Here is a 13,026-nt window from a genome sequence, read left to right as displayed (position 1 = left end):
CAGCCAAGCTCCATCCTCTTTGGAACACCTCTTCAGGTAGTTGAAGGCTAGAAGGTCATTTTAGATTAGTGTTACAGCATAAATGTTGTCTCTTAAATGGTGAAACTTGCATATCTGGCTCACACAAGCTCAGTTAGTCATTTGCTTTCCTGAGCAGCCCCTAATTAATGCATACTTTTGTTTTTAAAAAAATAGTCTACAATTCAATTAATACCCTGTAGTATAAGGAACTAAACAGGTTTTGATATATATCCTTAATTTTTGCAATGATTAAATATGTTCTAATGGAAAAATACAATTATTATGAATGTATTATTCAAATTACATGTTTGAGGAAAATGTTTGTTTGGAGGAGAGTCTGAAAAGAGCTCTTAAGTGCTTGAATTAATTCAACCAGAATTGCAAAATGGAGGCTACTGCAGTCCTCACACCCATTGTCTGCCTTCCCCCACCAATATGTTATGCTGACAATACACTCAATCAATGAGGTAAAAGATAAAAACGTTGATTATCAGAACATGCTTATGGGCTCAAAATATCTTCAGGGCAGGGCACTGTCACCTAGCAATTAGAGAGAGATTAATTCTCAGACCAGAGTATCTGCCAAATAGTTGAGTTAAATAATAAAAGTATTTATTGAGAGTGCCTATTCATTGAAATGAAGGTTGTTACTATTTTAGTGCCTAAATTTTACTCCTGTATTGAACCCAATAACTTGGGTTTATTTGGGTTAAGTGGAAATCTTTTAGTTCCAGAATGGCCTCCAATCTTTATCTAAAGACATTAAGAAATGCAGAATCCACCATTTCCCTTTGTAGTTAGTTCCAATGGTTAATCATTCATGGTTGATAACATAGTGACTAATTTCGAATTTGAATTTGTCTGAAAGGGTGATTTTTCTAGGCAATGAGTCTGTGTTATACACAGGCTGGTGTGCCATGTTAAACAACATCTTACAAGGAATCCTACTTCAGAAGTAAATGTCTTGAGGTTTGTCCAGCTGCAGTATCATCTGAGGCCACTACAGTTCCATTTATAGAGTAGTGTGTACAGACTTACAACCATGTAAATCTAAATGTTCTGAAAAAGCTATAGACTTTTACTGGTGCTGGAATGCTTGTAAAAATCCATACAGCAAGCACAATCTTTCATTTAAAAAGAAATAAGTACTGAATAGCCTGCAGTAAACATACATAAAGTCAATGGAAAAGGAGTACTTGTGGCACCTTAGAGACTAACCAATTTATTTGAGCATAAGCTTTCGTGAGCTACAGCTCACTTCCTCAAATAAATTGCTTAGTCTCCAAGGTGCCACAAGTACTCCTTTTCTTTTTACGAATACAGACTGTTACTCTGAAAAAAGTCAATGGAGTAATTAAAAAATAAGAAAACAATTATATCTTGATAAGTTGAAATAGACAGAAAGATTTATACAGGACAAAGCATGAAACTGCTAAAAAACAGTTTATTCAATGTGTTAGATGGGCCAGACTATAACTTCATTCATGCATAGGCCACAGGTTTGTTGTGCATACAAACTGCATACGTATGGTGAAAAGAGTCAAATTCAGGATTTCCTGAACCAGAAGCACATACTTCATGAGCTAAATGATATGTTAATTATTACTACTAGTAGTATTTATATGGCACCAAGAGTGTGGTTTAGTTCATTGGAGACAAATAAGAATGTGGAGCTTGTATGCTGAGCTTGAGTCCAGCAATTGAGTCCACGCAAATAGACCTTTACACTCACGTAAATGCAGTCAGTCAAAAGAGGAGGTTTGGATGTAACAATCAAATGAGGTCGGAGTGAGGAAAAGAATCCCTATTCAGGAAAGCACTTAGGCACAATTATAACTTTAAATACATGCTTATAGGATGTTCTAAATAAGGATAAACTTAATCATGTGTTCAGGTGCTTTCCTGAATTAGGGCCTGACTGAGCAATAGAGCTTAGCATATAAATTCTGTATTTTTTTTATACAATCATGGGTGAAACTATGGATGAGAGTGGGTAAAATGATTAGTAGAGTGGGTCAGAACAGAAAGAAGAAGAAGTTGTGATGAGAGACAAAAGCCAGAATAATCATGCTACTTGAACAGAACAAGGGGGTGCTGTTGACAAGGCTAAAACGAGTCACTCTAGTAGTTCAAACAGTAGAGAAAATGTTATACACATGTGTAGATCTGAAGAACAATTGTAGCAATGACCTGCAGAAGTCAATACATCTGTCACCCACTGCAGAATATTACTTATCAGTTTCTTTACATGGGCTGGTCTTCTGTTTGCACTTTGCACTGCAGTATTAAACAAATCGAGATCTTCCTGCAGTTCAAGAAATGTCAAGAGACCGCGTCTTTGATTTTTGAGGAGTGTTTCTTTGGTTTTGCATGTATAAATATTATTCATCTAAGAGGTTTATTATTCAGCTGAAAAAATACTAACAATAATAAGACCCTAAAGCCATATAATATGTGAGAAAGAGACTTGAATGGAGTTGGTTTGAATGGGAGAGATTTGTACACTGTAGTTAAAAGCCCTTCCTGTATGTTAGAGAACAATCCTTGATATGAGGCAATAAATAGGGTAACTTATGAGACCTTATTCTTATTTACAAAGAAGATAAATTAAGTGGTGAGCGTCAATAGTATCCCTGAGAGATCATAAAAGAAGAGAAGTAACTAAAGGTTACAAGATCACAACACAAAAGTGGGGATGGGTTGTTTATGTTCCTTACTGCATTAAGTGTTTTATTTCTAGGGCATTTTAAAGTTGAGTGACTCATCTTTATAAAAAAGGTTTTCTCCTTTGTTTGAGTCTGATGAAAAAGCTCTACTTTATATGAAGTGTCAGGATTTAACAATTTTCTGTTGAAGTCAATGAACATGATGATGATTGTTTTGTCTATTCTGCATCTTGTAAAGTCTATTCCTCTTTGAATAAATCCTCTAAAGGCTTAGCTACTTGAAACCCAAGAGATAACTAAAAGGATCTTCCAAAAAAAAATATTTGAGAATATTTCTGACACTGATTAACAGCCAAAGTTAATTTCCCCCCCTAATCTTACGGTACCTGGTGTGCAATGAACACAGGACACAATGCACAACCACAGCTATCACAGCCAGGGCCTAAAAAGTCACAGTCACCTTGTTCAGAAGTCGTTGTAGTATTTCCATATGTTTGTTTTTCAATTTAGCTATCGTTTCCTCTTATGACACCAGCTTAAATCCACAAAATCACGCTGGTGTACGAAATGTACCCGGGAATTGGGAGTAATATTGTGTCCTAATAATATCAACAGCTGTCTTCCAACATTTCACCATGTAATAATGAACCCATTTGGAGAGAAAAAGAGTTGCACATACACAAATGACAAATTCAATGTGACCATCAGGCAATCCATTAGATCATCATAATGCTCACAGCTGGAAATGTGTTGAGAGATGGCATTTGATATCATCATTGTTAGCTTTCATATAATGCAATATTTATTACAGTAAGAGAGGAGGGGAGTATTTTTAGCTGCATCTTGAGTAACTTATCTCCATGGCAACCCCTTACTTGCCTGCACTGTTGCTGTTACATAGAATGTGGTCACATTAATAATAAATGGGACACATCTAACACATTTGGTTGCTGATTGGCTTACAGTCATGGATTTTTCTTCTTTTAGTTGCAAGATTTGCAAAGCTTAGGGTTTATAAGAAACAAAATGAATGAAACCCGCTTAAAACACATTGCCTTGGAATTATGTTAACTCACTGCGGTTTCAGCAATATTGGTAGTGTCTTGTTTGTGTGTGGGTTTTAGTGCCATTTTAAGATGCCATGGAAGTCAATGATCAAATGCCGTTAGGAAAGTTAGGAACCTGGCAGGTGTGTAATAACTTTATTTAATATATTTGTAAGGACGAGGAAATGGCATGTATGTAAAACTGTTTGAGGAATCTCAGTACCATATTTGAGAAATTGCACTTTCAGTAACAGAACCTAGACATGAGCAGAACTCCAAGTGAGACCCCAGGCTTCCCAAGCATTCACTCATCTACATTAAAAAAAAAAAAAAACAGTTGCCACTAAGCAACACAAGTTCTTGGTTATTATATTTGGATATAAAATTTTGTAATCACTAGTTAAAAAATAAAAAGTCAAGAAAGAATGTACATTGGACTTCAAGTTAAAATGGTTGTGATTTCTCTTGCCAGAGCTTCAGCTCTGTTAAGCAATGCCATCCAATTTGCTTGCAGAAGTTCATGTATTAAGACTTGGATTTCACCTGCTTGGTTTGCTTTACTGAACAACTTAGAGCTTCTTCTACTAATCTTAAATCCCCCCTAAATGTTTTAAACTATCCCAAGTATGGTAAGTATTGGTTCCTTACAAAAACATACTCTGTGGTATTTGAGCCATATAGGAAGAAAAAATCAGTGATAAGCAAGGACAATTTAGTAAGAATCTAAATGAAAGTTTGTTTGTAAATAGGTAGAAGGACAAAGTCAAACCAGTAAATAAATTGGGGGAACTTTCTATAAAGATTGTAATGTATATTGCAGCCAATAGCTATCAATAGATCATCAGTCCAGAATGACACAAGGGCACAATCCTGCAAACATGTAATTCCATTCTTTTCACTAGGATTACGCATGTGCACTGATGTATATAGTCACACCTCACATCCACTTTCTCTGCTCTGCCTGTCTCTGGAGGAAATCTCAGAACACAGTGGAATTTCAACACCCTAACTGAGTTGGATCCCCACAACCCACCATTGCCTGTTGATCACTTTTTACTCCAGACCTTTCCAATCTCTCCATTAATTGCCTCAGTTCTAATTCTGGCCATCCACCATACTAATTTACCTTGACCTCTCCTTCCCTCACCCCACCATTGCTCACTCTCACCATGAACATTTCCTTTTTCTTCTGGCTCATTCCCTACTGCATTCAAACTGCCCTTGAATTCCCATCCTTTAAAAAAAAAAAGAAAGAAAAAGAAAAAAAAAAGCTCTTGAGCCAACCCCTCTCTGCCTCTGTTGTCCTATTGTTCACCTCCACATTTAAAGTTTACAACTGCATTAGCTCCCTCCTATCTGCTCACTCAGGGAGTCACTCCAATCTGTATTTCACAGTCTCTATTCCACTGAAACCACTCCCACTAAAGGCTTGAAGAACCAATTCATGGCAAACTCTGAAGGCCTAGTTTTGATCCTCCTTGGTCTTCTTGTTATCTTTGATACAATGGATTGTTCCCATCTTCCTTGTTGTTATCCCTTGGCTTCTTTTTTTATTTGTTTGCCCTTGTGATGGGGTGTACAAACCCCACACTGAGCAACAAGGGCTTAAGGGCTCATTTTGAGCTCAGCCAGCCCTGCCCCACGACACCTGCAGCAAATGCTCCATCAGCTGGAGGAATGAAAAGACAGTGAATTAGCTCAGTTGGTGAGCAGAGCAGAGCAAGACCTAAAGGCTCTGATGCAGCTGCCCAAAGGGGCCCTTTGTGAGGGAAGAGAGGATCCTCCACAGAGACAAGCAGAGAGGGAATTATCCTCATAGACTTTAAGGTCAGAAGGGACCATTATGATCGTCTAGTCTGACCTCCTGCACAACGCAGGCCACAGAATCTCACCCACCCACTCCTGGAATAAACCTCTCACCTTTGTCTGAGCTATTGAAGTCCTCAAATCATGGTTTAAAGACTTCAAGGTGCAGAGAATCCTCCAGCAAGTGACCCATGCTGCAGGGGAAGGCGAAAAACCCCAGGGCCTCTGCCAATCTGCCCTGGAGGAAAATTCCTTCCCGACCTCAAATATGGAGATCAGCTGAATCCTGAGCATATGGGCAAGATTCACCAGCCAGATACCCAGGAAAGAATTCTCTGTACTAACTCAGATCCCACCCCATTTAACATCCCATCACAGGCCATTGGGCCTATTTACCACTAATAGTCACTCAAGCCAAGGTTGTCCCCTACAACCATTTCTTCTATGAGGTCCTCACTACTCACCAAAACTAAATCTAAAATGGCTTCTCTTCTTGTTGGTTCAGCAACTACTTGATGAAGGAATCCATCAGCTATCACATCTAGGAAAATCTGAGCCCTATTATTATTACTAGCACTTGTCCTCCAGTCTATATCTGGGAAGTTAAAGTCTCCCATGATCTCGCAGTTCCCATTAGTATTTACTTCATTAATAACATTAAAGAGGGCTCTATCCATATCCAGATTAGATCCCGGCGATCTATAGCACACCCCAAGCACTATCCCAGGGGAGGCTCTAGGAGCTTTCTTCCCCAATGTGATTTTTGCCCAGACACACTGTCTTATCCATTCCATTGCTTCTTATTTCTTTACATTCTACCTCATCATTGATATACAATGCTACTCCACCACCTTTACCTTTATTTCTGTCTTTCCTAAACAGCACATACCCTTCAATACCTGTACTCCAGTCGTGACTACTATTCTACCATTTTGCTCTTATCCCTATAATATCTAGTTTCACTTCCTGCACCAGTAGCTCTCGTTCCTCCATTTTGTTACCTAGGCTCCTCGCTTTGGTGTACAAACATCTTAATTTTTGCTGTTTGGCCTCACTCACTTTCTTCACCCGATTAGGCATGGACATTCTCCCACCAGTATGACCTATTAGACTGGTATCCACATTGGTATTCTGTGGCCCTGGACAGTGGCAACTCCGTCTTGTTTCTTTTGATTTGGATTTTTCCACTGGGCAAAGGCCTTGGACTGAGGTCACCCCAGGGGGAAACGAGAGGAAGAGGCCCAGGGAGGACATCTTTAAGTAGCCTTGGTTGCCAGGTTACTGGTAGCCCAAAGGGCCCTGGGTTGGAGGCCAGTGGAGTGGGAGGGCCCAGGTTCCCCTCCCCACAATCCCCGTGGCAGTCTGGCATTGTGGCCATGACCACTAGGCCATGCTTCCCAACCAGACCCTGAATGGAGACCATTACAGTCCTCTTACCTGTCTGGCCACTTTCTGTCATCATGTAGCCAACTTGTCTGGATCTCTGACCAGATCTCCATTCATGTGTCTTCTAAAAACCTGTGCCTTTCAACAAAACAAAACAAATAAAAACAAAATAACACCAGTAAGTTTACATAATTGTTCAGGTTTTAAAAAAAAAAACTCATCTATTAGTGAAATAACAAAAAAAATTTAAATAATGTTCATGATAATTCATTAAGATTAAATTTAAATTTAACATATTTAATTTCAGAATGTTCACCCACTAACTCCAAATCAATACCATAGCATTGATGTCCAGATGCTACAATTAAGGGTGTTAAATAATTCTAATAAATGCTAAATCCCACTTTCAAGAATCTATAACCTCTGAACACTGCAATCAATGGGAGCCTTCTCTTTAACTTCAGGGGACTTTGCATCAAGCCCTTAGTGATAAGGTTAGAAGCCAGCAAAAAAGGTTCTTAGCCCAGACAGCAATTTTTGTTGCAAAATGTGAAAAAAAAATCTAATTATTTTTATCTAAACATGAGCAAAAAACAATTGTCTTAAGGAAAATAAATTGGTGACATTTATAAAGGAGCTAATTAAATAACACTGAAAGCCTAAACTTGTGAACACTTGCAATACTAGCATTAGTGCAGTTCTTTGGAAAATCCTGATTCCCAGCAATTGAGGATTAATTTGAGATCTTCTGTGATTTGGGCTAGGGTTCACTGTCAAGACAGACTTCTTACTAGTCTTGTCTTTGACAGAAAAACATGGTGGATCCTTGGAATCCAATATTTCTTGTATCTCAGGCCTATGCTGAGTTCAAGGCTTCAAGTTTCTATAGTTAATTTGTCTTTGAATATTGGAACCCATTTGGCAGATTCTGAAGAGAGGCCAAGGAATGAACATGGAGACTAATGATGCTCTCACACTGAGGGTATCGCTTCACTTTTATCTGAAGGGATCATTGGCCAAGAAGTGTGGCTGTTTTATACACACTTTGCATTTACTTTGCACAGTTGCAATTAACAACACAAGGTTCAAGGCAGTGAAGAATCAAAGTGGAAGCGCTAGGCTGAAAGTGCACAGAATGGGGTGGGGAAAAGGTCCTTGCACACTTTTGCTCCCCACCGTTTATCTGCTCCAGGCAGCCAGAATTTGTCTGCTTGGGGTGCTACATTTTGAAAAGCAGAAATGTGAGTTACTAATTGAATAGCTAATGTTTCAAAAGTGCTATGAATATGAAAATTGCTATTAACTGTTATTTTTAGGCTGATTAGAACCTTCCCATTCATGGTCCCTCTCTGCTGGATATAGAGCTACAGCAGGGGTTCTCAAACTGGGGGTCGTGTCTGCTCAGGGGTCATGAGGTTATTACATGGGGGGTTGTGAGCTGTCGGCCTCCACCCCAAACCCTGCTTCGCCTCCAGCATTTATAGTGGTGTTAAATTATTAAAAAGTGTTTTTAATTTATAAAGGGCGTCACACTCAGAGACTTTCTGTGTGAAAGGGGTCACCAGTACAAAAGTTTGAGAACCCCTGAGATAGTCAGTAAATTAACCATTGTTTCTATAATGCATCTTTCATGGATGGATTTATTAATAAGCACTACTGATGGAATCTGGAACTTCACATGGGGGGGGGAACTATGTTATATTTAGGGTTTAGATGGTTGTGGGAAATTAACATAGCTGCCTCACTTTTAGACACTTAGGATCATAGGAGTCTTAAGTGGCTAGACTTAAGGGAAGCAGCCTTTCTAATCAGGGCCTGATCATATAACCATTGACTTCATTGGGGGCAATATCTGGCACTCAGAGAAGTTTAGGCTAAGCTTCTTGCTGAAAATAGGGATTCTTCCTCACTTCATATAAGATTCTCCCTGCCATTATAAAGCGACTTTTTCCTCTGAGTTTTCTGTTTCCTACAGGTTTCTGTGACCATCTCCATAGAATGTCTATCCTGAATCAATGCCAAAAAAAAGGCATCACTATTTTTGATCCCTTAGTAAATGTATTACATCAAAGTCATTAAAAATCCCCCCTTTTGAGGATACCAGAAATATAGCTGCCTTTATCATCAGTGGAGATTTGTTTCTCAGTTTTATACTTAGAAAACTTAGAAGACTGAAAACAAAAACTTTCTCAGATGTAGTGTTTAGTGGATGTATCTCAGCTTCCCCAATGCTGTTAGGAATGTCAGATACTCCCCAATGCAGCCACTGCAGTTGGGATTACATTTTATTTTGCAGGGAGCAGATCCTTTATTGCAGATATAAGGTTACATGTTTGGAGATGCATTTTAGAAATGCTTCTACCCATTCTCCCTACATTAAATGTCTTCCTTATTCATCTTAGAAGTATTGCACTGTAAAACAAATTAAATCCTTAGCAAAACCCCAGGCTTTTCACAGGGCTGTTTTGGGGCTTAAATTCTCTGTCACTCTGATCCCTCGCCAGCTCAGATCATTTCTGAGAATTAAGTCTGGACAAGCAGCCTCTTTTCAGAATTACCTGACATTATTTCACCTGAAGAAGAGCTCTGTTTAAGCTCAAAAGCTTGTGTCTCTCTCACCAACAGAAGTTAGCTCAATACAAGATACTACCTCACTCACCTTGTCTCTCCATTATTTCACTAAATTCATTTGTTCCCACCAGCTTGAGGGCACAATTTTTGAACTTTATTTTTAGACTCACTTCTTGTCACTACCTTAATGAGCTACTTTAGATTCAGAAGGAAGAGACAGCTCTACCAAGTGAAAGGCTTTTAATTTGTGAACTTCCAAGAACTCAAATCTTCTGTGTGTCCTCTCCCCTTCTCCTTAGGAATTTTCCCCTTGCATATCTAGTCCCCATAGAACTGCTTGTAAAAACTAAACCAATATGACACAGATGCATGCACATATCTGCATATACCTCACAATGAGACAAACATCCTCCGGCTCTTCACAGTCATATTTATTTTTCACCTGCTCATTTAATGTACACCTGTCTCATGATGGCACTGCTCTCGGCTGCAGTAGGGATGATTCTGAGATTAAAAACCAGATTTGTTTACATAATTATTTCACTGGCACATAATAAAAACTGCTGTGTGCTCAGTGAAATGCAGCTAAATAAAAAATGTAGGTGCACTGTGTATATCATCCGTTGTATATAATAATAGTTAGGTTTGGCCCTAAATAAGTGTCTATAACAGACTTTCTGTGCAACCCTTTGACAGTGCACCCCAGGTAACGAAGGGAAGATGTTGCAGACTGCTGAACTCTACGAGTTTTCACAGTGGATCTGCACAAAGATTTTTAGCACAGATATTTCTGTAATTGAAATAATGATACATTAGGAGCCTACCCAGTGTTCAGATGGCCTTCAAACTAATCCTTCCACTTGAGTGGCAAAGTAGTTTACCATTAGTATGCTGGGTTCCAGTACAAACCAAGTGGGAGAGCCAGCTCAAGTTGTGTAAAAGACTTAATTTTTTTGGCTGCTTCTTACAACATGTAGGTTGGGTTTTTTGTTTGGTTTTTTAGTTGCTCTTTTGTGTTTGTATTACACAAATCACTCAGACACTTTATATTAAGGGTACATTTATAAATAGTTTGTAATAGGCTAATACAAAAGAATGGCCATACTGGGTAAGACCATGGATAAGCCCAGTATCCTGTCTTCCAACAATGGTCAGTGCCAGATGCTTCAGAGGAAATGAACAGAACAGGGCAAATATTGAGTGATACATCCGTTCCCTGCTTCTGGCAATCCGAGGCTAAGACACCCAGAGCATGGGACTGCATACCTGACCCTCTTGGCTAATAGCCATTGATGGACCTATCCTCCATGAAATTGTCTAATTCTTTTTTGAATCTAGTTATACTTTTGGCCTTCAGAATATCCCCTAACAATGAGTTCCACAGGTTCACTGTCCATTGTGTGAAGTACTTCCTTATGTTTGTTATAAACCTGCTGCCTATTAATTTCATTGGGTGAATCCTGGTTCTTGTGTTATGTGAGGGAGTAAATAACACTTCCTTATTCACTTTTGTCACACAATTCATGATTTTATACATCTATATCATATCCTCCCATCAGTCATCTCTTTTCCAAGCTAAACAGTCCCAGTCTTTTTAATCTCTCCTCCATATGGAAGCTGTTCCATGGTCCTAATCCTTTTTGTTACCCCTTTCTGAACCCTTTTCAATTCTAATGCATCTTTTTTGAGATGGGGTGACCAGAACTGCATGCATATTCAAGTTGGGGGCATACCATAGATGTATATAGTGGTATTATGAGATTTGCTATCTTATTATCTTTCCCTTTCCTAATGGTTCCTAATATTTTTAGCTTTTTTGCCTACTGCTGCACATTGAGCAGATGTTTTCAGAGAAATGGTTTTCCCATCCCAGGAAAATTTTTAAGGCTGTCCCAAATTTTATCTTCCCAAAATTAGACAAAAATTTTGAAATTTAAATTAGAAATTTTGAGAATTTTCATTAAGCCAATAAAAAATGTTTCTGGTCAATCAAAATAATTCATTTTAATCATTTGGAAATGTTTCATTTGATTTTGTCCATTTTGTTTTTACTCTACCTTAAATTTCAAAATGAAAAGTTGTTTCAAACAAGACTAATCAGACTTTTCATTTAGAAAATGTCAAAACAGGGTATTTTCACAGGCACTGCTGCGTGTCTCGAGTGTAGCCCTTTTTTCCCCATGCCCAGTGTGATCATCTAGTAAATACTAAATTTTTGCAGCTAGCTTGGATCTGTGACTGCACAAACTCTTCTCCCCACACAACAATAAGATTGACCACTTCCTGTGTACACCAAGCTGCATTGCATTTGGAGCATTCAACCGCCATGATCAGCTGGGCTGGCGAGCTCGCCCTGCTGATGAAACAGGAAATGAGAATTCAAAAGTTCCCAGGGTTTTAACAGGAGAAGGGCTGTTTCCTGTGTACCTGGCTGCTGTGCAGTGGAGTTGAAAACGATCATCAGCCTGGTCACAGCACAGCATTGTGGGATAGCTCCTGAAGGCCAGTTTAGTCAACTGAAACAACACTGTGTCTACACTGCCTCTCTGTCAACCTATCAACATTGAATTAATCCCTACACATCTCTTGGAGGTGGAGTAATTAAGCTGACGTAAGGTGGAAGGGTCGTGGTAGTATAGACACATACATTATTAAGATGACGTAAAGCGACTTCCATCGACTTATGTTTGTAGTGTAGACAAGGCCTCAGTCCCTGAATTTAGGCTCTCCCCTGACAGCTTCCTCCTTTCTTGAGGGTTGCATAATTCATTCCTAGTCTCTTTCTAGTTGAAAAATCAGTTCCTAAGGGCTTGTCCATGTGGGGACATCCAGGGAAATTAATCCAAAATAACAAAAGGTGTGACTGTGAAATGAATTAATTAAGCCACATTTAACTCCTGTGTGAATATCCTCATTCAGAATCAGAGGCTTGAGTTAGGTTTAACTTAATTTACGTGCTTTAATTTTGAATAACATTGTCCATACAGAGATTTAATGCGGCTTAATTAATCCACTTCAAATTCACTTATTTTATTAGTTTGGATTTATTTTTCTGGATGTCCCTGTGTAGGCAAACTCTAATTCTCCTTCAACTCTCATTACGTGGGAAGTTAAGTGTTAAATTGGTGAATTATTTGTTATCACAACCCTTTTGTTATTATTATAACTCTTCAGTTTATGAAAATGTTTGCCAAGTGAAATACTTCAGAGACAGCCAGTCCTATAACTGTCTTTTTTTAACCTTGCTTTAATAGGAACTTGTTGAAAATCAGTCAGTTCTAGCTCTTCTCTTCCACTCTGCAGAAAAATGCCAAGTATTGTTTTTTCATGATAGTCTTATTGAACTTTCCAATGTGAATGGTTCTATATGGCATGACTCCCTTCAGTATCAGAGTGTATTGAATTATGTAATCAAGGACACAGAACCACAGAACTAATTAAAAGAACAAACATTGAATAATTGAACAGCATAATTTATTGTGCAGGCTAGAAACGAAGCAGGTATGATGCATACAGAACGTCAGAGCCTT

Source organism: Lepidochelys olivacea (genome assembly GCF_965140295.1).
Source record: "Lepidochelys olivacea isolate rLepOli2 genome assembly, chromosome: 11".
Lineage (NCBI taxonomy): Eukaryota > Metazoa > Chordata > Testudines > Cheloniidae > Lepidochelys > Lepidochelys olivacea.
Note: the sequence above shows the minus strand (reverse complement) of the source record.